Consider the following 27956-nt stretch of genomic DNA (forward strand, 5'->3'; position numbering starts at 1 on the left):
AAGTTTTCCATGAAATGTCCTGTCAGAGCACCTGAAAGGACATAGACTTGGGTCCCCAATAAGATTACAAAACAAGTTTTGTGATGATCCTTCTGCCTGCCTAATAATGCAAGTTTGTTACATGAAGTAGAACCGAACCTGACTGTTGCCTTTGCTGTGATCTGGTAGCAAACTGCAAACATCTTTGTACTTTCATTATAACAACAAGCAGCATTGGAGATGAAGAGAGGTGCTTAGTGCTACAGCAATGGTTTTCAGAGCTTTAAACGTAACAGGGGAAAACAAAACATGAAGGGGAAAAGCAAACATCTTCACCCATCTAATGTTGAGTACGACTTTTATGAGGCCTGAGACATACCTCTTGAGGGTCTTTTTTGAGAAAAAGCATTAAAAATTATAAATACAAAATTAGGTATAAAACTAAATATGTATACAAAATGGGAAAAATCATAATAGATTTTGAATTGTAAAAAGTTAATAAGGGTTACAAAGAATCCAAAAAACATGATATTTTAATTAATTAATATCTAATAGCAGCTTTAGAATTATATTCCTACATTTGGGGGCTGTATAGTCTTTGATGGGCTTCCCTGGTGACTCAGAGGTAAAGAATCTATCTGCAGTGTAGGAGACCTGGGTTCGATCCCTGGGTTGGGAAGATCCCCTGGAGGAGGGCATGGCAACACACTCCAGTATTCTAGCTGGGAAATCCCATGGATGGAGCCTGATGGGCTACCTTCCGTGGGGTCACAGAGAGCCAGACATGACTGAGTGACTAAGCACATATTCTCTGATAGCCTCTTCATGTGACAATTATTCTGTAATAGTTTCAATAGAGAATAAAATAATTTAGTCCTTCCTCTAACTTGTTGATCAAAATGTTTTGTTTTTATTGTTTAAATGCACCAATACACAACTTCAGTGGATGTGTTCACTATAGCTCTCACACAGGACTTCTGCCCTGTAAATAAGGAATTCTGATCAGTTTGATTTGGCATAATTTCTTCAAAAAAGAAAAATTCATGAAATGTTTATAATTGTATATACTGTTTATAGAGCATATTCTTAACAAAATTTCTCTTATTATTGATGAGGACTGAATGCTCCATCACAACTTTATATGTCTTGATTGGGAGAATCTTCACAGATTATCTTTTGGCTTTGCACAGTTAAAACCTTGTATCTCTGTATCCCTCCCTCTCTCATGTCCATACTCAATGCCATAGAACCTGTTCTATTGCAGTAGGCTCTCTGGTTTGCATCTTCCCATGATGTCAATGGGTAAGTTTGCCCAGTGGATAATAAGACTATCCCTGCACAGGACAAATAGGAATAAGTTAACTATATCTGGAAATGTTTGCAAACCACACTAATACATCCCACTAAACCTAAACTAAATCGATTCAACTTTCCTTAGCTACATCCCCCTAACACTCTTAAATACCACCTGATAAAAGGAGAGATTGGCTGGGGAAAAAAATCCATAAAGGAACGAGAGAGTTCCTTAACTGATTGTGGTTCAAATATATGTCCTTCGCAAAATGTATTAAAACATTCATCAAGTAAACAGGTTGTTAAGGACCTTCCCATCATCTTGGAAGAGGCCCATTAAGTGAAAAATCTCATATTTAGCTTCATTTCTTTCATAGTACATTGACTCTGCACCAAACTATTGAGGGTAACTAATATTTACTCAATTCGGGACAGCCAAATTGGCTTAGGTGGCTTTGCAACAACGGGAATAAATGGAAGACAGACCTCTTCCATTTATAAGCTCTTGCTTATAAATATCAGCAAAACAGTCACATATAAAATAAATGCCAAAAAATTTTTACAGAACCCTATGGCCATAAGTGTAATTTAATCTACTAGAAACTATTTACAAACTATGACAAAGGACTCGTGAATAAAGAGGGGTGGATAGATTAACCACTGGAGCTTTTCTGGAAAGGATGAATTTTAAGGTAGCCTTTGTAACAGGTGAGACACAAAAATGAGAGGGGAAGGTACATTCTAGGAAGGCATATAAGATCCAAATACACTGAAGAACATCAAATTGTGTAAAGGAAACAGTTTAGGATTGTCTGGAACAGAGTGTTCATGAAAGAGAGCATAAAAACTAAATTTTAAAGAGCTGTATCTGGTCATAGTAAAGAAAGTGGTACACAACTAGTCCCCCGAGTGTAAAGAATTAGGGAACTATACAAAAAATATGAAAGAATTCTTTGCAAATGTTGAACATCAGGTGTTTCAGGACCAGCATTCCTGAAAGAAGAGAATTGAGTGAGGTGAACTCTACCATGACCTTGGCCTTTTATTTTAATACAGTTTCTGGACCAGGATGCAGGAAGGGGGGATCCACACAGAGTATGGAAGTCTCACTGAGCTGAAGAGTCAGAGATTAGAGTTTGGCAAGGCTGGGACAGCTGGAAGTTGTGATGCGTTCCAGAGTAGAAGAGCAACATGGAGAAAGTGCCTCAGAAATCTGCAGACGATCCCTGTGAATCTTTGGCTGAATAATAAGATGCATATATTTGAGGTTAAATTCCACAAACCTAGGTAAATAATAACTAACAAAGAAAGATAAACTATGAGGAATTATAAGCTAAACAGCTACCAGAGCTCACACAGGGTTGGAAGATATTTTATTATAGTTCAGACGAGACAAAATGAAAAGACTTTGTTGAACACCTGAAGCATTCAGGTGAAATTCCAAAAACAGTACATCTTACGAGTAGGATTAAACTAGTCCTAGAGCAAAAGCTACCCTAGGTCCTAACTTAAAAAGCTTCAGTTCAGTCGCTCAGTCATGTCTCTTTGTGACCCCATGGACTGCATGCAGCATGCCAGGCTTTCCTGTCCATCACCAACTCCCAGAGCTTATTCAAACTCATGTCCACAGAGTTGGTGATGCCATCCAACCATCTCATCCTCTATTGTCCCCTTCTCCTCTCACCTTCAATCTTTCCCAGCACTGGGGTCTTTTCAAATGAGTCAGTTCTTTGCATCAGATGGCCAAAGTATTGGAGTTTCAGCTTCAGCATCAGTCTTTCCAATAAATATCCAGGACAGATTTCCTTTAGGGTGGACTGGTTGGATTTCCTTGCAGTCCAAGGGACTCTCAAGAGTCTTCTCCAACACTACAGTTCAAAAGCATCAATTCTTCGGTGTTCAGCTTTCTTCATAGTCCAACTCTCATATCCATACATGACTACTGGAAAAACTACAGGTTTGACTAGATGGACGTTTGTTGGCAAAGTAATGTCTTGGCTTTTTAACATGCTCTCTAGGTTGGTCATAACTTTTCTTCCAAGGAGCAAGCGTCTTTTAATTTCATGGGTGCAGTCACCATCTGCAGTGATTTTGGAGCCCAAGAAAATAGTTTCTCACTGTTTCCATTGTTTCCTCATCTATTTGCCATGAAGTGATGGGATTGGATGCTATGATCTTAGTTTTCTGAATCTTGAGTTTTAAGCCAACTTTTTCACTCTCCTCTTTCACTTTCATCAAGAGGCTCTTCAGTTTTTCTTTGCTTTCTGCCATAAGGGTGGTGTCATCTGCATATCAGAGGTTATTGATATTTCTCCCGGAAATCTTGATTCCAGCTTGTGCTTCTTCCAGTCCAGCATTTCTCATGATGTACTCTGCATATAAGTTAAATAAGCAGTTAAATAAGTTAAAAAGCTTCAGAGGGATCAAACTGATCTGAAATTAAATGAACACAAGAAAATTTAAAAGAACACAAGAAAATTTAATAATGTAACATTTACAATAGTCAGCATCTAATCAATTACTGCTGCTGCTGCTGCTGCTGCTAAGTCGCTTCAGTCCTGTCTGACTCTGTGGAGAAATAAACAAATACAAAAATGTATTTGGAGGTTTCAACACTCCTTTCTCAGTAATTTATACAACAAAGAAACAGAAAATGAGTCCAGATATAAAGGGTTTGAACAACATTATCAGTTTATTGAGCCTAACTGGTATTTGTAGGACACTACACAGCAACTGCAAAATACACATTCTTTTCAAATATACAGAGTATATTTATCTTGGAGTTCACAGAAGAGCACATACTAGGCCAAAAAACACGTTTCAATAAGTTTAAAAATATCTATATTATACAGAGTATATTCTCTGACCAGGCCACAGTGGAATTAAATTAGAAATCAATAACCGAAAATTATCTGCAAAATCCACAAATATTGCAACAGAAACAGCACAGTTCAAAATAACCTATGCATCAGATTAGAATATATTTGGTGAAATTAGAACATGATAGTTATATTTAATAGGTGTATAGCTCCAGATTTCAAAATACATGGGATACAGCTAAAGAAGTGCTTAAAAGAAAATTTGTAACTTTAATGCCTATGTTAGAAAGAAAGGAAGATCAGTGATCTAAGCTTCTACCTTATGAAATTAAAATAGAGAGAAAATTAGGGACTACCCTTGGCGGGCCATTGCTTAAGACTCTGTGCTTCCACTGCAGGGGGCACTGGCTCGTTCTCTGGTGGGGGAACTAAGATGCCACATGCCACGCAGTGTGGTCCAAAAAAAAGTAAATTAAAACTCAGATGAATGGAAATTATAAAAATAATAAAGGAAATAAATGCAATAGAAAATAGGCAAAGAATAAAGAAAATTGAAAAATCAAAAAATGATTCCATTGGAAAAAAAGCAGTGAAATAAAAAAGCTTCTGGTGAGACTGATCAAGGAGGAGAAAATACAAAAAACACAAAATACCATTACAAATAGAAAGGGCACCACTACAAATCTTATAGACATATAAAAAATAAGAAATATTATGAACAACTTTATGCCAATAAATTTGATAAATTAGTTGAAATGGACAGTTTCTTCAAAAACACAAATAACTAAAATTGACACAAGAAAAAATAGGAAATCCAAGTGGTCCTACATATATTAAAGAGATTGGATTCATAATTTAAATCTCCTGATAATATAAACTCCAGGCCTAGATGGATTAAACAAGGAAGCATCAAGGGAAGAAATAGTACCATTCTTAAACAACATCTTTCAGAGAAAAAAGGAGGAAGAAACACACCCCAACTCATTTTACAAGGTCACCATTGCTCTGATACCAAAACTGGACAATTATGACATTAATAGAAGATTACACATCAGTTAATTAAAAATAAAATACATATAATTTTTAAAAAAGAAAACTACAGATCAACATCCCTCATGAACATAGATTTTAAAATCCGTAAAATATTAGCAAATCAAATCCAGGAATATAATTTAAATGATAATATATTACGACTGAATGGGTTAATTTAACATTTGAAAATGAATCAATATAATTTCCTATATTAAGAGAAGAAAGGTGAAAAATCATACAATCATTTAAATAAATGTAGAAAAATCATGTGATGAAATTCAATGTCCAGTAGCAGTTAAAAACAAACTTCAGCAAAAAAATAAAAAAACTACCTCAGTCTAATAAAGGAATTTATGAAAAATCTGAGCAAACACTACAATTTAACATTGAAAGACTCACTACTTTCTCACTAATAATAAGATCAAGGCAAAATGTTTACTCTCAACAAAAAGTCTTACAGACTGAGAAGACAAAAGTCAAACTTTTATTCACGGAGGACATAACTGTGTATCTAAAAAATACTAACAAGTCTACAAAATATTTCCTACATTAATAAGTGAGTTTATAAGTTTGCAGAATATAAGATCAGTATACAAAATAAATTGAACGTATTTCTGTATACTAGCAACAAATGTGGAACAGGAAATTTCAAGTGGAATTTGCAATAGCACCAAAAATGTAAGATACTTAAGAACGAATTTAACCAAACATGTATGTGACTTGTACACTAAAAACTACAATAAAAGAAAAAGAAAACCCTCAGCAACAGTGGAGGCAAAAACACCAGTAGGCAGGCTCTGTGTCCCCCACCTGGCCCCAACAACTACTTCAAAGGAACTCAGTGCTGTGTGATCCCAGGATCAGGGAAAACTTGTGGTAGGAGGAGGTGGCTCTTGGTGTTAATACCTGTGAATCCTCCCAGCTCCCCAAAGCCTAGCCCTGGCGAGGCCAAGGCAGCTCAGCACTGCCCTGGAGCTCAAGGCCCCTTGCCTCTGAGCTCTTTGAAGTCCATGGCAGAGCTGGCATCCTTCAGTTCCCATGTTGCCTATGATGCACCCAACCGAGCAAGACATCATTCTGAGCAGCACCATGGCAGTTTCATGGCTGTTGCTGGGTGTGTGTCCACCAGGGTTTGCAGCCCTCACCAAAGACAGCTCCACCTGGCACCACATGCCCCACCCTTGAGACTCTGAGCCCACCCCACAGTCTTTGCAACCCCATGGACTGTAGCCCACCAGGCTCATCCGTCCATGGAATTCTCCAGGCAAGAATATGGAGTGGGTTGCCATTCCCTTCTCCAGGCAATCTTCCCAAATCAGGGATCGAACCTGGGTCCCACCACTTTGCAGGGAGATTCTTTACTATCTGAGCCACCAGGGAAGCTTCTTTCCCCGGGAGCCCCTGACAGAATCCCCCAGCACCAGCAGACGCTGCCCTGGCACTTGAACTCTGCAGAGTTCCACCAGAGCCTGTGAACGGAGATGCCCTACTCCATCCTCTTCTATCCAGAGGGCCCTAAGGCGCAGCACCTGGCAGCCAAAGTCCTAAAGCAGCAGCTGTGGGCGCTCTGCACCAAATACACAGTGTGGTTCCAGATGCACGAGGAGCATCACTGTTGAGTTTGGGCAGGGCACCTATATCGGCTGATAGTCGGCTAGGAAAAATGGGTTCTACAGGAGAAGGAAGGTTTTACCTTTGAGTACACTGGTCCCTCCTTCTACCCCACCCCTCTCCCTGGCATGCTGATTCTTCTGCTCAGGTGAGGGCCCTGGCCTGGAAAATTGAGAGGAGGGCCCAGGGCATGGGAATCCCCCTCCCTTAGAAAGCAGGGAAGGGGCCCGAGGTTTTCCCATCCTCATGCCACAGGAGCAAGGGCTCTCCTCAGTGAGGGACATTTTTCTGGTAGACCTGTTTTCATTTTGGAAAACATTTATAAATAAAAAATTTATGAGAGAAAAGCAAAGATACACCATGCCTGTGAATTAGAAGGCTGAGTATTATTAAGCTGTCATTTCTCTTTAAATTGAATCAATACAATCCCAAACAAAATATGAGCAGATTTTTAAAGAGAAATTGTCATGCTAAACCTAAAATTTATACAGAAATGCAAAACTAAATTGTATAGTAGCCGAAACAATTTTGGAAAAGAGATTCAGAGTTGGAGGACTGAAACTACCTGAGTTCAAGGCTTGTTTTAAAGCTACTGTAATCAAGATATATTGTCTACAGCTACTTTCTCACTATAACAGTAAAGTTGAATAGCTGTGACAGGGACCATATGGTTCACAAACCCTAAGATGTTTACTATCTATCCTTGTACAGAGTTTTCTGACCCTTGTGATGCTGCTGCTGCTAAGACGCTTCAGTCGTGTCCGACTCTGCGACCGCACAGACGGCAGCCCACCAGGCTCCCTTGTCCCTGGGATTCTCCGGGCAAGAATACTGGAGTGGGTTGCCGGTTCCTTCTCCAATGCATGCATTCATGCTAAGTCGCTTCAGTCATGTCCGACTCTGTGCAACCCCATGGATAGCAGCCCACCAGGCTCCTCTGTCCATGGGATTTTCCAGGCAAGAACATTGGAGTGGGTTGCCATTTCCTTCTCCAAGATGATGTTTATATATAAGACATACTCTTATATACAATTCCTGGTCCAATAGATATCATTCCACCAATTTCTCTGTATATTTCTTTTATAGTGCATTAGAATGCAGGTTGGTTAGAATAATTTTAGAAATGATCTTTAATCCCATCTAATGTATTGAAGAATATAAATTATAAATTATGATACCTTATAATTAACAATATATTGTTTGCAATATCCCTTACAGCTGCTCACAAAGCTGTGGCTGAAAATGCTCTTAGCAGGATGAAAATAATTGCACAGTAAATGTGTATAGTATGTACATATGTAAATTAGGCTAGTGCTATTGCTGCTGCTGCTGCTAAGTCACTTCAGTCGTGTCCAACTCTGTGTGACCCCATAGATGGCAGCCCACCAGGCTCCCCCGTCCCTGAGATTCTCCAGGCAAGAACACTGCAGTGGGTTGCCATTTCCTTCTGCAATGCATGAAAGTGAAAAGTGAAAGTGAAGTCACTCAGTCGTGTCTGACCCTCAGCGACCCCATGGACTACAGCCTTCCAGGCTCCTCCATCCATGGGATTTTCCAGGCAGGAGTACTGGAGTGGGGTGCCATTGCCTTCTCCGATAGTACTATTAGGCCTGTTTTTTAAAATATTTATTTTAATTAATTTATTTGACTGCGCCGGGTCTTAGTTGCAGCATGCAGGATCCGGTTTCCTGAGCAGGGATTGAAACCCACTCCCCCTGCATTGGAGGAACAGAGTTTTCACCACTGGGCCACCAGGGAAGTCCTTAGACCTGCTCTATAAATGAGCAGCATTTGCAATTGTTGAGACTGCTCTAGGTAATTAGGAAAAGCAGACCAATGAGACAGTGGGATGAATGGGTGCCAGTTGGAGATGGACTGGATATAGGTAGGAAACACAGGGATCGAGAAAAGTAAGACTGAGTGTTATTGTGAGTCTGAGCTTTAGGATGTAGTTGCTTTCGACCTCATGGGACAATTGTGAAGAAATATTTATTTAGCGGTCGAGAGCAGAAAGGCTCTGTGATCAATTTGCAATTGCTTAAAGCAATGGGTTTCAGTTTCATGAACTTTGCCAGGTCATCCTGCTGGAACATAGATTGATTCAGTAGTTTTGGGACAAGTCCCAAATTTCTGCAGTTCTAAGAAGTTTCCAGGAGATTCTGATATGGCTGGTTCAAGGAGCAAGCTTTGAGTAGCTAGTAGAAATTTATGTGTAGATTTCTTCTGGAGGATAAGGGGAAGGTTAGGACAGGGAGTGATTTTTATGCATGGAAGGAAGGACTCTATGATCTCTTCTAGGGCAAGACTGTAAAGGGCCTTCAGTCTTAAGAAAGTCTTAATGCAGAGAGGAGGAGGATCCAGGGCAACCAAGGATAAAAAAAAAAAAAAAAAAAAAGAGCTATAGGGAGGAAAAAAAAGAAGATTCAGGAGGATTTAGTTGCATTAAGGCATAAGTGGCTTAAGTATTCCTACGGAATACTGACCTTCAAGTAGGCGATTAGTGGAATTCCAATATATAATTCATTCATCACATTATCTTCCCTGGTCTCTTTTCCAGTCCTCTCTTGGCTGTAGTAATGTTGATGGATTGTCTGTCAAAAGCTTATCCATTCCTTTTGCTAAAAAGGCCTCTCCTTATCAATAAGAGGTCCATAAGAACTGCCATGTTTTTATATGACCCCATGCCCCTCCCTACAGTTCACTGGTCCAGGCATTGAACACTGGATCCCAGTTGGGTCAGTCATAGTTCTTCCCTGAGATAACGTTGGGTTCCCAAGTGGTGCTAGTGATAGAAAACCCACCTGTCAGTGCAAGAGACATAAGAGGTGCAGGTTTAATCCCTGGGTGGGGAAGATCCCCTGGAGAAGGGCATGGCAACCCAATCCAGTATTCTTGCCTGGAGAACCCCATGGACAGAGGAGCCTGGCGCGTTACAGTCCATGGGGTCGCAAAGAGTTGGACACGACTGAAACGATGTAGCACGCATGCATGAGGTAACTTGAAATGGGACTTGATCATGGCAAAAGTAATTCGTACAGAATTGTTTTTATAGTGGTAAAGGTGTTAGGTACAGAGTCTGCTAGTTGTTGCCAGCCGTGTTAGAACCAGCACAGAGGAAAATTAAAGACAGGTGATAGAACAGAGCTCTGGCAGTGTTCCAACTCTTCCAACTATTCCCAAACCCAGCTACATCCCCTTTCATTCCCCATGATTTGGTTATTAAACACGCCCTTCTGTGACCCTGAAAATTCCCCTCTTGCTTAAGTGAGTTTGAGTCACTTTCAGCAGAACTCTGACTAATAGCCAGCAAACCTTTTCCCAACACGTTTCCTCATGTACATCACTTCCCTGGGGCCTCTGCACCCCGTTGACTGAAGCCTTCCCCAGGTGCTTCCCCAGCATGACACCAGGCCAGAACCAGCTTCAGGACAAGGACCATAAACCCCAGCATTGGTCTGGATGGACATGAATGTGTCAGTGAACACCAGTATACCAAATCCATGTGTTCATGGCAACAGCCAAAAAGAGCCACAAAAGTCTAATCTTCAGCTCACTGGGCATCTCCTGGCAGATTGTTAAGACCCTGGGGCAGAGCTTAATGTGCATGACTATTTGCGATGCACGATTTCCATTTTACTCATTTCGACTAAATTAAATTCATTTTGGAATTCTCGGAGTTATTGCCTGTTGATTTTCCCCACTCCCACTTCATATCCTAGGTACACGTGTGCCTAGTCCCTCGGTTGTGCCCGGCTCTTGGTGACCCCATGGACTGTAGCCTGCCAGGCTCCTCTGTCCATGGAAGTTTTCAGGCGAGAATACTGGAGTGGGTTGTCATTTCCTCCTCCAACCCAAGGATTGAACCCACGTCTCCTGTGTCTCCATTGCAGGCAGATTTTTTTAACCTGCTGAGCCATTGAAGAAGCCCATGTAGGTACATTTCACCCCAGACTGAAAGCCACCCCCATCTCTAGGTTCCTCAGTGCCTCAGATCCCTGGAGAGTTTCTATCCCTTGGCAGTTTGTTTGGGTTTCTGGTATGAGTTAGCTCCTTCCCTGCTGGGAAATTAAACACACACACACACACACCTAAAACCTGGTATTCCACAAAAAGGCAAAGAATTTCTCACTCCCTCCGTCATCTCCAACACACACACACACCCACCACACATACACACACACACCAGGCCTGGCTGAGGGCAAGAAACCCATCTCCCACCACCCTTCCACAGGCAGAAATGCCTGCATTCGTAAGCTGTCACTCCGAGGAAGACAGCAGCTGTGTTATTCTATGATTTATAGAACAGATTTGCATTTCCTTGCCTTTGAAGCTTGCCTATAATCTGCCACATAAATATTTGAAAGACAGGATGGTGGAAAGAGACCTAAGCAGCTTAATCGAACGCTTGGCAGGTAGAGGACTTAGGCTGGTGTTCATTTCCAATGCCCCCACTACCCCAGGGCCTCTTGGTATGTGTGTACAAAATTGAAATTCAGTGTTTAAACCCAATCCTACAGTCAAAAATCCCACTTGAAGGAAAAACCAGAAGAACGCCATTGGAAAACAGGTTTCATTTCGTGTCTGGTCTCTTGGGCCAAAAGCCCGTTTGGCTTCCGGAAACTGCTCCAAGGAGCAGGGGGCAAGGAGTAGGAGCTTCAGCCACTCCAGAAGGCCCACCTGTGGAAATGGGGTGATCTGAGCCCCACCCTTCCCTGCAGCAGCCCTGAAGCCAGGTCAGAGGCACAGCTATCTACAGAAAGGTGGGAGAGATCCCTATGCCAACACTGCCTCATGGCACGGAGCTGGCACACCCAGCAGCAGCCTTGTCCTTCCTCCACTTGTGGGAAGAGCAGCTGGGCCGGCCCTGCCACGAGGGAGAAGCCCGTGAGCCCATGGGAGACACAGAAAGCACTTCTATGTTTACCTTGCCCCTGTCTGTTCATGCCCCGTCCTCATGTCCGCAGGGAGATGTGGCCAAGGACGTCTCTGCTACGCAGTTTAGGCGGACGCCTCGGGTGGGTCCCTCATCACAGTCACGGTGGCTTCCCCTCACTTCACAGGCGGAGCCCACACCTGAGCCTCTTGTCTTGTGGCCTCAGCAGCTGTGCCTCTGGCCTGGGAGGGGCTGCAAGTCTGGGCAGGAGAGGCTTTGGGAAGCCGAGTTGTTGCCAGTGATCTGTTTCCAGCCAGGGGGAGAGCCGGGTTGGGTTCCAGGAAGAACATTTGCTCGGCCATTAGGCACAGACCTTGCTTCAGCCACACGGTCACCTCACTCCTGCCTCAGAGCCTTTGCACTTGCAGTCGCTCTCCCTGGACTACTTCTCCTCCGGACTTTCCCCTGACCTGTGCTCCCTGTTCCGTCAGATGTCACTTTCTCAGAGAGGTCTTCATGACCACCCAGGCTACTGTAACCCTCGTTGTCTCTCTCATTTGTTTCTTTGTTGACACTCCCAACAATCTGTAATTCTCCTGTTTGTCTGTTGCCAAGCTCACTGTCCCGTTCCCCACTGGGATTGTAGCGCTCTGCAGGGAGAGGTCTTTTGTTTCTTGTTCACAACTATTCAGAGCTTCCAGCACCATTCCTGGTACATGGTAGGCACTTAACACATATCTATCGAATGAATAAATGAATGAACGGACGCTTCTGCAGCAGCTCTGTGGCTGCTTATCCACAATAACCTTGCCCCTCTGCTTCTCCCTTTTTCACAAAACCTCAGTGTTGTTTGACAGCCTTTGCTGCTCACTAACATGAGTTATGAGCTGTTATGGTGTCCCTTAACCCATGCCAGTAATTGGCTTCAGAAGGATAACTGACAGAATTTTGACCAGAAACTTGAGCAGAAGTCTATTAGATGAGGGCCAGAGGCTCTGAAAAAGGTTTTTGCTTCATTAAAAAAGAGCAGCAGATCCTGTTGTTTGATCTAAACACCATGCCTTCTGCAGCTGAAGGTCCAGGGTCCTCCACGGTATTACCGAAGAACAATACTTTCTGTGCTGGGGCAAAATAAATGTTCTCATTTTTCAGTCATTGTAAGTGGCATCTTTTGTTGCTGCTGCTGCTGCTGCTAAGTTACTTCAGTCGTGTCCGATTCTGTGCAACCCCATAGACGGCCTCCTACCAGGCTCCTCGGTCCCTGGGATTCTCCAGGCAAGAACACTGGAGTGGGTTGCCCTTTCCTTCTCCAATGCATGAAAGTGAAAAGTGAAAGGGAAGTCGTTCAGTCCTGTCTGACTCTTCGCGACCCCGTGGACTGCAGCCCACCAGGCTCCTCCGTCCATGGGATTTTCCAGGCAAGAGTGCTGGAGTGGGGTGCCATCGCCTTCTCCTGCATCTTTTGTTACTTGGTGCCAAAGGCTTTTGAGCCATAGCGACCATGGCATGTGCGGCTCCTTGGTCCCAGTGGCTGCCCTAGGTGGAGTGCCAAGTGAACATGGATTAAGAACTAGTCTTTCCTTACCTCAGCCATACAGCCGACAAGCTTCATTGAAAACTTCTGTGCTGGGTTTTCCCCCTGATGGTTCAGAGACTAAGTGTCTGACCTCCCAGTGCAGAGGGCCTGGGTTCGATCCACGGTCAGGGAATTAGATCCCACATGCACAGTTATGAGATCTCATGCCAAAGCTAAAGATGCTGTGTGCTGCCACTGAGGACTCTGCATGGTGCAACAAAGATCGAAGGTCCTGCGTGTTGCAACTAAGACCCGGTGCAGCCAAATAAATACAAATTTTTTTTTTTTTTTTAAAGAAAGAAAACCTCTATGCTGGAAAGAGAGATGGATGAGGCAAGGTCCTGATCCTGAAGGAGCCTAGAGCCCATGGGAGGAAGGCTTGTGAACAGACTGGCAATCTGGAAGGCACCTGGTACAGCAGGGGTAGATGAGGTGCCACTCAGAGATGAGAGCAGAAGGAATACAGTATCTCAAAGCAGGAGATGGGAGGGTGACAACGGAAGAGGTTGTATGCGAACTAGTCTTGAACAAAAAGCAAGAGTTGCCCAGATGGACAGTATGGCAGAGGGAGTGATAATTTCCCGCATTCCAGAGACATGAAACAGTAAGTGGGACCACTTTTAAAATACATACAATGAGCCGGCACCATGCTAAGTGATTTTACATACATTCCCCCTCTCTTCCTAAGGATGTCCATTCAAGGCAAATGTTGTTTCACCATATGAAAACTGAGGCTCCAAACAGTTGAGACTTACTCACTGTCATGCAGCCAGAAAGTTGCAGAGTCAGGCTTTGAACAAGGTGCCTCTGGCTCTAGATCCCATGTTCCTTCTATCATCCCAGCACTCTTCCTGCAGAAGCAAACCCTACACAATCGTATTTCGACCCACTAACCCACATGTGAAAGAGACACAGCTCCGTGAGCAGAAGCAAGAAGCAATTGGTAGAAGGTGTGCTCTGGATGGGGTAGTGATGAGGTGGGTGGTTGACGGAGACAGAAGGAAGAAAAGAGAATGTAGGTGACCTGGAAATACCTCTCTCTCTTATACTGGGTTTATTTTAAGACTCTAGTCGGGGTTGCCATCTCCTAACAATTTCCTTATAAATCACCCTCACAGCTAAATATTATCCTAAAAATTTACCAGCCCACAAATTTTTGTTAATCAGTCTGCTACAAATATTATAAAGATGGCAAACTAAATAAAACCCGTCAGTAGTTACGACTAGCCTCCCTGAAACGGTAAGTGGCCTTGGGCTTACAGGGACTCAGCTTCGAGAAGACAGCCTTAAATAATGAACAGGAAGATGAAACAGACACTCTGTCTCCAGACACTGCGTGGCCCTGCAAGTTAGCATCCCAGATCCTGCCGATACTCTTGGTTTGCAAACTCTTTTTCATGAAACAAGGGGTAGGGCAGACACCCATCATCGTAATAAAATAATGGCACCAGCTAATTTCCCGAGGCTTCAATCTCAGCAGGGAAGGATATAATATTGCAAGCCAGCAGCAGCCAACCAAGTGGTGAGACAGTAGTTCTGTTTTACATTACATTAAATGTTACTATTTCTGAAGGGAATATCTGTGGAGCACTGGTGTAACCCATAGCAACCAGCTAATAAATTGTAACTTACACTGCTTCAGCTTATTGTAGGGGTGGAGAACAGCAGGGAAAAAAAGACCAAAATAAAAAAAAAAAGGCAAATGCTGGCAAAAATGCCACATTTTCCCCCTTCTCACTACCTCCCCCACCCCACACACATACCCCGCCACCACAAATACAGGCTGCATCAGCAGACTCTACTAAAACTTAAAGGGAAATGGGACAATTAGCAGCCAGTGGTTTAGGATTCGTGACTTTCGTGTTTAAATATATGGTGTCTCTTTTAAAGCTCAGAAGATGTACTTTAAATGCTTCCGACCCTGGGCCCCGAGCTCACAAAGATGACCCTGTGCCTCATTTCACAGCCTCTATTGAGGGTGACAATCCTTAGCATCAAGGCTGCACCTGGAACTGAGCCGCTGAGCTCACCTTTTCTCTGTCTGCAAATAGCTCATGCCTAATTGCCCCGGTACTTCAAACTCACAGCTGGCTGCTGAGCCTTACTCTTTGCTACAGTGAGCCTACTCTCCTGCCCCAAGTCCAGTAGATTCCTCCCACCCATTAACCCTGTTCCTGGAGCCACTCAGGTTTTTTTTTTTTTACACACCCATTCATCTCTCCAAAAGGTAGGCATTGGATTTGTGTTTACATGGGGCACTTCGTGACCTTCAGATAGTCTGTTCTTGGTGCAGGCTGATCAACTGTGTAACCCCACCCCTACCCCACTGCATCCGTCCATGTGAACAGTGCAGAACTTAAGAAAATTGCTCCCTGCTCTGAAATGCCCATCACTCAGTGCCTAGAAGGAAGTGACCGATGCTCATACTGCCTGAATAAGTATACCTTCTGTCTGGCCATCTCTGCTCTGCACGCAGAAGAGGGGAGTCAGGGAGTGCAGCAAGGCTCAGACCACAGGAGATCCTCTTGTCTCTTCCCTTAGGGGACCAGCATAGACATGGGGCTTGGGATCAGGCCCCCGGGATCAAGAACCAAGCACTTATAAGCGAAATGTCATTTGGTCAAACTATTTTACTTCTGGGGGCTTAATTTTCCCATCTGCAAGTGAGACTACTGTATCCTCACTTAGCACACATTTGGCAACAGTAACGGAAAACCCAACTGAGGGCACTAAAGGGGAAGAAACTTGTTTTCCCACATGGCAATGTCTAGCACAGGCTGGAGGCTCCCCTTCCACTTGCCTGGGATTCTCTCTTGTTGGGGTGGGGGCAGTTTACTTTCCTCCCCACATTCTATACCCCAGATCATGTCTCTCTACTGCGGTTTATGTATTCATCTCCTCATCTAGTCCTGATCCCCTCACTCATCTTGGAAAGTCCTCTGCCTTTAGCTCAATGCCTGGATGTGACTGGGATGAAGGGACGGGTGGGTGAATGAATGAGGGAGGGATTCTAAACAGTCTCCTTTCTTATTGAAGGAAAAGGAAATTAGGGGAAAATAAAAAGCTGTAATATGTGTGAAAATGCTCTGCAAACTGTAAAATGCTACAAAAACTTTAGGAAATGTTATGAGTATTCATTACCACAATCATGAAGCTTCCTGCTATAGGAGCAGCCTCTTGGATGCCAATATGAGTTCACCATACTGTCAGTGAGGGGTTTTGATGTGACAATTGAGGGGAGACTTTTTTTTTTAATCTGGGAAAAGTAGATGGTTTTTGGCTCCAAAAAAGAAAAAAGACTTTAACGCCCACAGTATAATTATTAATTACAAAGGTCAAAAGTTGTCTTTACAATGGAGAGACTTGATAGACATTTCCTTGCTGCTGCTGCTAAGTCACTTCAGTCGTGTCCAACTCTGTGCGACCCCATAGACGGCAGCCCACCAGACTACCCCGTCCCTGGGATTCTCCAGGCAAGGACACTGGAGTGGGTTGCCATTTCCTTCTCCAATGCATCAAAATGAAAAGTGAAAGTGAAGTCACTCAGTCGTGTCCGACCCTCAGCGACCCCATGGACTGCAGCCTTCCGGGCTCAAACTTGGCATCACACACATTGAGGGTAACTGATGTTATGGCCTCCTGTTGTGGGCAGTGGGGTTCACGGAGCTTCACCTGTGTAGTATTCTTGCCTCAAACACTCAATCTAAATATAATCATGAAGAGCAGTCAACAAGACCCAGACCGTGGGACATTCCATGGAACACCAGCTGAACTCTTTAATAATACGGTGTATGGCAGGGGAGATACCATGATCGCGAAGGTGGTTTTCCCAGGGCAAGGCTTATCCATTGCACTCCAGATATGCTGACCCCTGCGATTTCCCCAAATGTGGGAAACTCGACTGCATAATTTGTGGTAGTGGGGGACTGCGTTTGCGCTTTCGCCTGGTAACAAAATAAAAATAAAAAAATAAAATAATAATACGGTGTAATTAAGACAAAGAAGTTAAAAGGCAGAGGTCTCTTTCAAATTAAAGGAGATTCAGAAGAGACAAGAGCCCAATTGCAATGAGCGAACTTGATTGGATCCTGGATTATAAAAATGCTATAAAACATATTTTTTAGACAATTGGGCTCTATATTAGATAATACTATTGCATTAATGTCAAATATTTTCAGTATGATAATGATATCTGACACTCTCCTAAAATGTAACTAGTGTTACATAGTGAAATGTCATGGTATCTATAACTTACTTCAAAATAGTTTAGAAAAAAAAACCCACACAGACACAAATACACGCATGAAAACGCACAAACCATGCACAACAGTCAGGCACACATACGCCCAAAAGGAAAAAGCAAATGTGGCAAAATGCTAACTAGTGAATCTGGGGGAGGGGTACATGAATATTCACTGTACTATTCTTTCTAGTTTTCTGTAGCTTTGAGCTTTTTCACTATAAAATATTGGGCAGAAAGACATCAGCAGACAGCATGAAAATCCTATTTACTCGTTTAGACATTATTCTAGTTAGACATTTACCTTTCATCCATTTCTATTCTCTCAGTTTTCATTATTATACACCTGTCTTCGGACTCCTTTTACGTAGGCTAGAGTAGAAAAATTGGGTAGAAATAGGGTAGAGTAGAAATATCAGAGCACACATACCTGTAAGGAGACATCATTCTTTCAAAAACATCAACTGGGCTCCTGTTTTGTATTCCTGCTGTCCCTCCTCCCTCTCTCTCTCTTTTCCCCTTCTCTTGTCTTCCCACCAGGTGACCTCACGTGCCCTATGCATTTAAATAGCCTTGGTCCCTGCCCTCCAGCCCTGCATACCCTAGATAAGACTTCCTTTGAGCAGAAGCAAGCAAAAAACAACCAGTCAGTCACAACCCCAATGTGTCCCTCCCACAAACCCACACCTGAAACTTGAACACAAAAAAGGACAGTGAGAATACAATTTAGCCTCAGTTTATCCAGTTCACAATAAGGGTGGGGGTGGGTGAGATTGTGGTGGAGTGGGGCCTCTGAACTGAAAGCTTTGTCTGGCCCTGACTGATGAAATGTACATCAGGCCAAGTCCAGGATGCTAGACCATCTGGCAGAATTTCTAGGAAGGGCTGGTCCCTGCTGCTTCTTGTCCCTGAAGCCGGAAGAGGCCAGTCTGTCCTACTGGCCATTGGCAAGTGGCCCTCTGCCCTCTGGGGTGTCCAGTCTTGGCTGTGCTCATTTACCAGATCCACACGCCACTTTGGGATCTGGCCATCTTGTCACTATTCCTCAACTTTCCTCTGCTACACTCCTGCTCCTCAGGCAGGACTGGATTTTTCCATAGGCAGAACCAGTGTGGGCCCGATGATGCCCTCTGGTGCCCTGAATCACTGGATGCTGCCCCCAATTTTAGGACTGTCAGGCCTGATTTATCCGTTAGGCACAGTGGACAAAGCTCCTTAGGCCCGCAACACTTTTAGGGGCCCACAGAAATGTTTAAACTTCTTTTAACATTAGAGGGAAGAGAATGAACAATTAAGGTCAAAGGTTATATTCTTTATACTGATACAATCAAAAAATATAATTTGCGATAATTTTATAGAAGAAGCCCTGCCCGCTTCACTACCCCCTCACCCCTCACCCCCCACCCAAGGAAAGCACGTCCAGAGCCCTGGAAGGTCATGACGCAGCCTTGGGGGCTAGGTTGCCCCACATCCCTCCCCCAAACCCAGGAAGCCCCGAAAGATGAGATCCCAGACGTCTCAGCACCTCTGTCCCAGCTACTTTGCTCTGCTGCAGTGCCTTATCCAGCTTTTCTCCCCACTGCTGCTCCAGCACTCACGCTTTTGTGAATCTGCAGCAAAATGAGACAAATAAGAACAATGTGATGAGTTCTCCACAAAGTTAAAACTATACCAAGTACAGGACAATCCTTTTTTCTGAAGTTATGCACTTCCAGATTCTTTTTCTTTCCTTTTTAAATTTCGGGTACTAAAAGGCTGTTTCATCCGTAAAATTATGAAAACGGCAGATGATATTCTGAATGATCGCTGCCTCACCAAGTGTAAAAGTTGGTAACCCAGTAGTGGCCCTGCCCTCCCGGATGGTTCCAAGAACGTTGCACTGGTCTCTGCCCAGCACTGGCTGAGATAACCTGGGCTTATTTTCAAGACTTGCCTCTTGGGACTTCTCTGGCAATCCAGCGGTTAAGATTTGGGGCTTCCACTGCAGCAGGTGTGGGTACAATATCTGGTCAGAGGAACTAAGATTCTCCCATGCCAAAGGGTGCAGCAAACAAACAAATAGATAAATGCAAACTCTATATAAGATTAAAAACTAAAAAAGACTTATCTCTCACGGCTCATCCTCCAGGATGTCTTGCCTGGCCATGGGCTCTAGACTCCTTATGGTCTCTGCTCTGTTTCCACCGCGGTATCTACTTCCTCTTGTCCCGTTAGCATTTTTTTGACCGTAGCCACAAAGAGACATCTCCTGGAAGGCAGGCTTGCACCTTACATCTGCATGTCTCCTCCACTTGGCATCATGCCTGGCATACAGTAACTGCTCAATCAATCTTTGTTGAGTAAATGAAGAAATAGGTTAATTCCCAGAAAAATTAAGTTAATGGATAGAATTTCTCCAGCTTTTTGTTTTTTTCTCTCTACATTTTTATTAAATCTCTGGCACCTGTTATTGCTTGTCCACTGGCCAGTGCTAGCAGATGACAGAGAGAATTAGCAAGTAGCGAATGAATATTAATGGACCCAGACATAGCCGCCAGTGCTGAGCTTGACAGCTTGTTTTTTCTATGGACAGGTGTTTGAGCTTATGGTTGTGGTTTTATATTGTGTGTTAGTGTCTGTAAATTTAATTAAATTTAACATTTCTAAGCAACTTAAGCATATAGTAGCTAAATACATAATTTTGTGCTAAACCATAGGCTGTATTTTGGACTTAAACACATCAATATTTCATGATGTCCTTCAAAGGGTACCATGATCGATAGGAGGAAAGTGAAAAGTATGAGTCATTCAGTTGTGTCTGATTCTTTGCAACGCCATGGACTGTAGCCCACTAAGCTCCTCTGTCCATGGGATTCTCCAAGCAAGAATACTAGAGTGGGTTGCCATGCCCTCCTCCAGGGGATCCTCCCGACCCAGGGATCCAGCCCAGGTCCCCTGCATTGTAGGCAGATTCTTTACCATCTGAGTCACCAGGGAAGCCATCCACTGTATAAAACATTAGAGTCTAGAAAATAGAGAACCACTGTACCCCTGGTGTCAGCGTGGGCTCTGAGGGCACATTTTAAACAGAATGGGGACTCTTTTCTATGACAGGGAGTTTAAAAGGGGGTGGTATCTAGGAAGGAGGGTTGGAAAGGTTTGTACAAGGTCAGGGTAATGATCTGTCCCCAGTCCTGCTTCCCATTGCGTGGGTCTGAGAATGTAATTCTCTCGTTTATTCTTGCTGAGGCTTTAGGGGCATCTATGTTAATGTCACGAACCTCTGTCCATAGTTCATCAGGCACTCTGTCTATCAGATCTAGTCCCTTAAATCTATTTCTCACTTCCACTGTATAATCATAAGGGATTTGATTTAGGTCATACCTGAACGGTCTATTGGTTTTCCCTACTTTCTTCAATTTAAGCCTGAATTTAGCAATAAGGAGTTCATGATATGACATTGCACAGGAGACAGGGATCAAGACCATCCCCATGGAAAAGAAATGCAAGAAAGAAAAATGGCTGTCTGAGCAGGCCTTACAAATAGCTGTGAAAAGAAGAGAAGCAAAAAGCAAAGGAGAAAAGGAAAGATATAAGCATCTGAATGCAGAGTTCCAAAGAATAGCAAGAAGAGATAAGAAAGCCTTCCTCAGTGATCAATGCAAAGAAATAGAGGAAAAGAACAGAATGGGAAAGACTAGAGATCTCTTCAAGAAAATTAGAGATACCAAGGGAAGATTTCATGCAAAGATGGGCTCGATAAAGGACAGAAATGGTATGGACCTAACAGAAGCAGAAGATATTAAGAAGAGGTGGCAAGAATACACAGAAGAACTGTACAAAAAAGATCTTCACGATCTGGATAATCATGATGGTGTGATCACTCATCTAGAGCCAGACATCCTGGAATGTGAAGTCAAGTGGGCCTTAGAAAGCATCACTACGAACAAAGCTAGTGGAGGTGATGGAATTCCAGTGGAGCTAATTCAAATCCTGAAAGATGATGCTGTGAAAGTGCTGCATTCAATATGCCAGCAAATTTGGAAAACTCAGCAGTGGCCACAGGACTGGAAAAGGTCCGTTTTCATTCAAATCCCAGAGAAAGGCAATGCCAAAGAATGCTCAAACTGCCACACAATTGCACTCATCTCACACACTAGTAAAGTAATGCTCAAAATTCTTCAAGCCAGGCTTCAGCAATATGTGAACCGTGAACTCCCTGATGTTCAAGCTGGCTTTAGAAAAGGCAGAGGAACCAGAGATCAAATTGCCAACATCTGCTGGATCATGGAAAAAGCAAGAGAGTTCCAGAAAAACATCTATTTCTGCTTTATTGACTACGCAAAGCCTTTGACTGTGTTGATCACAATAAACTGTAGAAAATTCTGAAAGAGATGGGAATACCAGACCACCTGACCTGCCTCTTGAGAAACCTATATGCAGGTCAGGAAGCAACAGTTAGAACTGGACATGGAACAACAGACTAGTTCCAAGTAGGAAAAGGAGTACATCAAGGCTGTATATTGTCACCCTGCTTATTTAATTTCTATGCAGAGTACATCATGAGAAATGCTGGGCTGGAAGAAGCACAAGGTGGAATCAAGATTGTCGGGAGAAATATCAATAACCCCAGATATGCAGATGACACCACCCTTATGGCAGAAAGTGAAGAGGAACTAAAAAACCTCTTGATGAAAGTGAAAGTAGAGAGTGAAAAAGTTGGCTTAAAGCTCAACATTCAGAAAATGAAGATCATGGCATCTGGTCCCATCACTTCATGGCAAATGGATGGGGAAACAGTGGAAACAGTGTCAGACTTTATTTTTGGAGGCTCCAGAATGACTGCAGACGGTGACTGCAGCCATGAAATTAAAAGACGCTTACTCCTTGGAAAGAAAGTTATGACCAACCTAGATAGCATATTGAAAAGCAGAGACATTACTTTGCCGACTAAGATCCATCTAGTCAAGGCTATGGTTTTTCCAGTAGTCATGTATGGATGTGAGAGTTGGACTGTAAAGAAAGCTGAGCACCGAAGAATTGGTGCTTTTGAGGTATGGTGTTGGAGAAGACTCTTGAGAGTCCTTTGGACTGCAAGGAGATCCAACCAGTCCATTCTGAAGGAGATCAGTCCTGGGATTTCTTTGGAAGGAATGATACTAAAGCTGAAACTCCAGTACTTTGGCCACCTCATGCGAAGAGTTGACTCATTGGAAAAGACTCTGATGCTGGGAGGGATTGGGGGCAGGAGGAGAAGGGGACGACAGAGGATGAGATGGCTGGATGGCATCACTGACTCGATGGACATGAGTCTGAGTGAACTCCGGGAGTTGGTGCTGGACAGGGAGGCCTGGTGTGCTGCGATTCATGGGGTCGCAAAGAGTCGGACTCGACTGAGCGATTGAACTGAACTGAACTGACTGATGTTAATGTCTGTGAGTACTGAGGGTGTGGCAAATAATTGAAACAGTTATTTTGGGGTAAAAAATGGAACAGGCTTTGGTCCCTCTACTAAAAATGGACCTTCTCACACTCAGCTCTGATTCTGTCACCAGTCTATTGAGAAAAGTTTCAGAGCCCGCCATTTGCAAACTAAGCAGACCCTCATTTCTTGTCTTGGTATTTATTTATTTCTTTAATTTTAATTTTATATTGGGCTATAGCCAATTAACAACACGGTGACAGTTTCAGGTGCACAACAGAGCAAGTCAGCCATATATATACATGTATCCATTCTCCCACAAACTCCCTTCCCATCCAGGCTTGGCCTGCTACTTAAGTTGTCTCAAATCTGACTCAGTGTAATTTTTCAACATTATTTCCTCTCCTCCTCTACATGGGCTCCATAAGCCAGCTGAACCAAATGTACTACTTGGCTTTCCAGGCCAGTTCACTTTAGACTCAGTTCACCAGGTTCTGCCTTTTAGTACAGTTTCCTATCTTTCCCAACCTGGGAAGCTCTTCACACTGTCTCCAAAAATCCTACTACTTTTCAAGACCCAGCTTTTATTCTACTTCCTTCATGGAGACTAACCCAGTTTCCCCTAACTGATATTATCACTATTTTTTTTTTTTTGACCTTTTATATCTCTTTCAAGGCACGTATATTCTGCTTTCTAGAATAGTTAATTCTGTATTTTATTATCCCTTTCTCCTAATACAGACACACATAGATTTGTTATGAGTAATTTATGGCAAGGGAGTTTTATTCATCTGTGTCTAATACTGTGCCTGGTACATTGTTCTCATTTTATCTATATTGCTTTGAGTTGAATTGATATCCTCAATACAGCCATGCTGAATTCTGTATCTTTTTTGCTGATATACTGGGTATTGGAATTCTTCCAGTTGCAAAACACAGATGAACCAAGACAAAAGGGCAGCATCAATAGGGAAAATAGATAATAATACCTCACATATTAAGACATCAGGAGGTAGCAAGGCTCCCAGGTTGAATTCAGTGGCTCAGTGATGTCTTGAAAGCCCTCCCCTCTTCCCTGTGGGCCACCCTTAGACCTGACCTCAGTGTGGCTGCTGCAGCCCCAGGCTCTACACACAGACAACCCTGGGAAGCTAAGAAGAGAAATCATTCTTCCTATGATTTTCTCTCTCTTTTTAAACTTTTTATCTTGTACTGGAGTAGAGCCAACTAGCAAAGTTGTGGTATTTTCAGGTGAACAGCAAAGGGACTCAGTCATGCATATATATGTATTCATTTTCCCCCAAATTCCCTTCCCATCCAGGCTGCCACAGAACGATGAGTGGAGTCTATGTTGCTCTTCAGTAGGACCTTGATGGATATTCATATGAAATATCGTAGTGTATACATGTCCATCCCAAACTCCCTATCTCTTCCTATTATCCTTTCTCTGGCAACTATAAGAGCCTTCTCGAAGTCTATAAGTCAGTTTCTGCTTTGTAAATAAGTTCATTTGTATAATTTCTTTTTTTAGTTCAGTTCAGTTGCTCAGTCGTGTCTGACTCCTTTTGACCTCATGAACTGCAGCACGCCAGGCCTCCCTGTCTATCACCAATTCCCGGAGTCCACCCAAACTCATGTCCATTGAATCGGTGATACCATCCAACCATCTCATCCTCTGTCGTCCCCTTTTCCTCCTGCCCTCAATCTTTCCCAGCATTAGGGTCTTTTCAAATGAGTAAGCTGTTCGCATCAGGTGGGCAAAGTATTGGAGTTTCAGCTTCAGTATCAGTCCTTCCAATGAACACCCAGGACTGATCTCCTTTAGGATGGACTGGTTGGATCTCCTTGCAGTTCAAGGGACTCTCAGGAGTCTTCTCCAACACCACAAAAGCATCAATTCTTCAGCGCTCAGCTTTCTTCACAGTCCAACTCTCACATCCATACATGACTACTGGAAAAACCATAGCCTAGATGGACCTTTGTTGGCAAAGTAATGTCTCTGCTTTTGAATATGCTATCTAGGTTGGTCATAACTTTCCTTCCAAGGATTAAACATCATTTAATTTCATGGCTGCAATCACCATCTGCAGTGATTTTGGAGCCCCCCAAAATAAAGTCAGCCATTGTTTCCACTGTTTCCCCACCCATTTGCCATGAAGTGATGGGACCAGATGCCATGATCTTCGTTTTCTGAATATTGAGCTTTAAGACAACTTTTTCACTCTCCTCTTTCACTTTCATCAAGAGGCTTTTGAGTTCCTCTTCACTTTCTGCCATAAGGGTGGTGTCATCTGCATATCTGAGGTTATTGATATTTCTCCCGGCAATCTTGACTCCAGCCTGTGCTTCATCCAGCCCACTATTTCTCATGATGTATTCTGCATAGAAATTAAATAAGCAGGGTGACAATATACATCTTTAATGTTCTCCTTTTCCTGTTTGGAACCAGTCTGTTGTTCCATGTTCAATTCTAACAACTGCTTCCTGACCTCTATACAGGTTTCTCAAGAAGCAGGTCAGGTGGTCTGATGTTCCCATCTCTTTCAGAATTTTCTACAGTTTATTGTGGTCCACACAGTCAAAGGCTTTGGCATAGTCAATAAAGCAGAAATAGATGTTTTTCTGGAACTCTCTTGCTTTTTCCATGATCCAGTGGATGTTGGCAATTTGGTCTCTGGTTCCTCTGCCTTTTCTAAAGCCAGCTTGAACATCTGGAAGTTCACGGTTCACGTATTGCTGAAGCCTGGCTTGGAGAATTTTGAGTATTACTTTACTAGCATGTGAGATGAGTGCAATTGTGCGGTAGTTTGAGCATTTTTTGGCATTGCCTTTCTTTGGGACTGGAATGAAAACGGACCTTTTCCAGTCCTGTGGCCACTGCTGAGTTTTCCAAATTTGCTGGCATATTGAGTGCTACACTTTTACAGCATCATCTTTCAGGATTTGAAATAGCTCAGCTGGAATTCCATCACCTCCACTAGCGTTGTTCATAGTGATGCTTCCTAAGGCCCAGTTGACTTCGCATTCCAGGATGTCTGGCTCTAGATGAGTGATCACACCATCGTGATTATCTGGGTCATGAAGATCTTTTTTGTACAGTTCTTCTGTGTATTCTTGCCACTTCTTCTTAATATCTTCTGCTTCTGTAAGGTCCATACTGTTTCTGTCCTTTATCAAGCCCATCTTTGCATGAAATGTTTCCTTGGTATCTCTAATTTTATTGAAGAGATCTCTAGTCTTTCCCATTCTGTTCTTTTCCTCTATTTCTTTGCATTGATCACTGAGGAAGGCTTTCTTATCTCTCCTTGCTATTCTTTGGAACTCTGCATTCAAATGGGTATATCTTTCCTTTTCTCCTTTGCTTTTTGCTTCTCTTCTTTTCACAGCTATTTGTAAGGGCTCATTTCCTTTTAGATTCTGCATGTAACAGATCTCGTCCAGTGTTTCTCACTCTTTGTCTGAGCTATTTTATCTTATGAAGATCTTTTCTAAGAGCCTGCTACCAGGTCTCCCCTCACATGTTACTGATCAGAAATTGCAACACATGTCCAGCCCAAACACAATTGCTGGTAAAGGGTACAGAATTATCTTGATCGGCTCACGCTAAGATTCATAGCATTGATTGGGGAAAAGATACCCCCTGGGTTGAAGAACATGGCTGCCACAGAGCTGAACAAAACTGGCTGTTGTGTCACGGAGGAACTAAAAAATGGCTTTGTCTGGGCACTATAGTTCCCGCCAAAGTCACTTGACATTAAGGCTATACAAAGCCTGGCTCTCCCAGAATCCTGAGCTAGTCCTGGAAAGTAACAGGAAGGATGAGAACCTTAACTTCCCCCAGATATATCATATAGTGGCCACCACTCATTTCTACACACCTCCTTCTTGAGCCTTCTAACACCTCTTCCCTTATCCTCAAGTTCAGCCAACAAGCTTGCCGAGGAAACGTAAGCAGTGAAATTCCACATACTTCTGCCAACATCTGCTCACCAGTTTACGCCCGTGCCTTTCCCCCTTGTTATGCATGGCCCATTCTTGTTCCCAGCTAGGCCGGTGCCTTTGTTCATACCCTGCATCTCAGGAAAATCGTGTGGCACATCTGCCTCCTGCATCACTGACTCTTCCTCTCTCCCCTAAAACATTCCCATCCATAGGCAACATACTCCCAACCTTAAGACATCCTCCTGGACTGCACGTCCTTCTACCTCTATGAATGCATTTCCCCATTTATCTTTATCTCAGAATCTCTCAACGGGGATGTCCATGGCCATGGCTCCGATTCCTCTCTTCCCACTCCCTCTTCAACTCCTTGTAAGCAGGCTGCCACTTACCACTCCACTAAAACTGTTCCTCTCATGGTAACTAAAGACATTCCTTGACTAAATCCAATGATCAGTTCTCAGCCCTCATCTTATTGAATCAGTTAGCAGTGTTTGACATAATTGATTTCTTCTTTCTACCAGTAACACAATCTGTTATTTGGCTCCCAGGACACCATTCATGCCTGGTTCTTCTCCTTTTGCACCAGTTGATCCTTCTCAGTCACATTTGCAACTCCTTTTCCTTTCTAGATGGTCTGGTATCCCAAGGCTCAGTCCCTGGACGACTCCTCTTCTCTACCTATATTCACACCCTTAGTGCTTTTATCAGTCCCATGGCATTAACTACTATTGATAATGCTGGTGATTCTCAAGATGTGTTTGCAGCCTGGAAATCCCTTGGATTCTAGACTCAACTGCCTACTTGACATCCCAATTTGAATGTCTATGCATGTGTGATAAAAGTGAAAGAGGAGAGTGAAAAAGTTGTCTTAAAGCTCAATATTCAGAAAACGAAGATCATGGCATCTGGTCCCATCACTTCATGGGAAATAGATGGGGAAACAGTGGAAACAGTGTCAGACTTTATTTTGAGGGGCTCCAGAATCACTGCAGATGATGACTGCAGCCATGAAATTAAAAGATGCTTACTCCTTGGAAAGAAAGTTATGACCAACCTAGATAGCATATTGAAAAGCAGAGACATCATTTTGACAACAAAGGTCTGTCTAGTCAAGGCTATGGTTTTTCTCGTAGTCATGTATGGATGTGAGAGTTGGACTGTGAAGAAAGCTGAGCGCCGAAGAATTGATG

At 43.2% G+C, this 27956-nt stretch overlaps 1 non-coding gene across 1 annotated transcript; it reads left to right on the forward strand.

Moving 5' to 3' along the window:
• The first annotated feature begins 16965 nt into the window (after window positions 1-16965).
• On the forward strand, window positions 16966-17130 carry LOC120857150. The gene has a single exon (XR_005719617.1). It is a non-coding gene; the product is annotated as a U1 spliceosomal RNA (small nuclear RNA).
• Window positions 17131-27956: the final 10826 nt, after the last annotated feature.

Source organism: Oryx dammah, unplaced genomic scaffold, assembly GCF_014754425.2.
Source record: "Oryx dammah isolate SB20612 unplaced genomic scaffold, SCBI_Odam_1.1 HiC_scaffold_28, whole genome shotgun sequence".
In the NCBI taxonomy this organism is placed as follows: Eukaryota; Metazoa; Chordata; class Mammalia; order Artiodactyla; family Bovidae; genus Oryx; species Oryx dammah.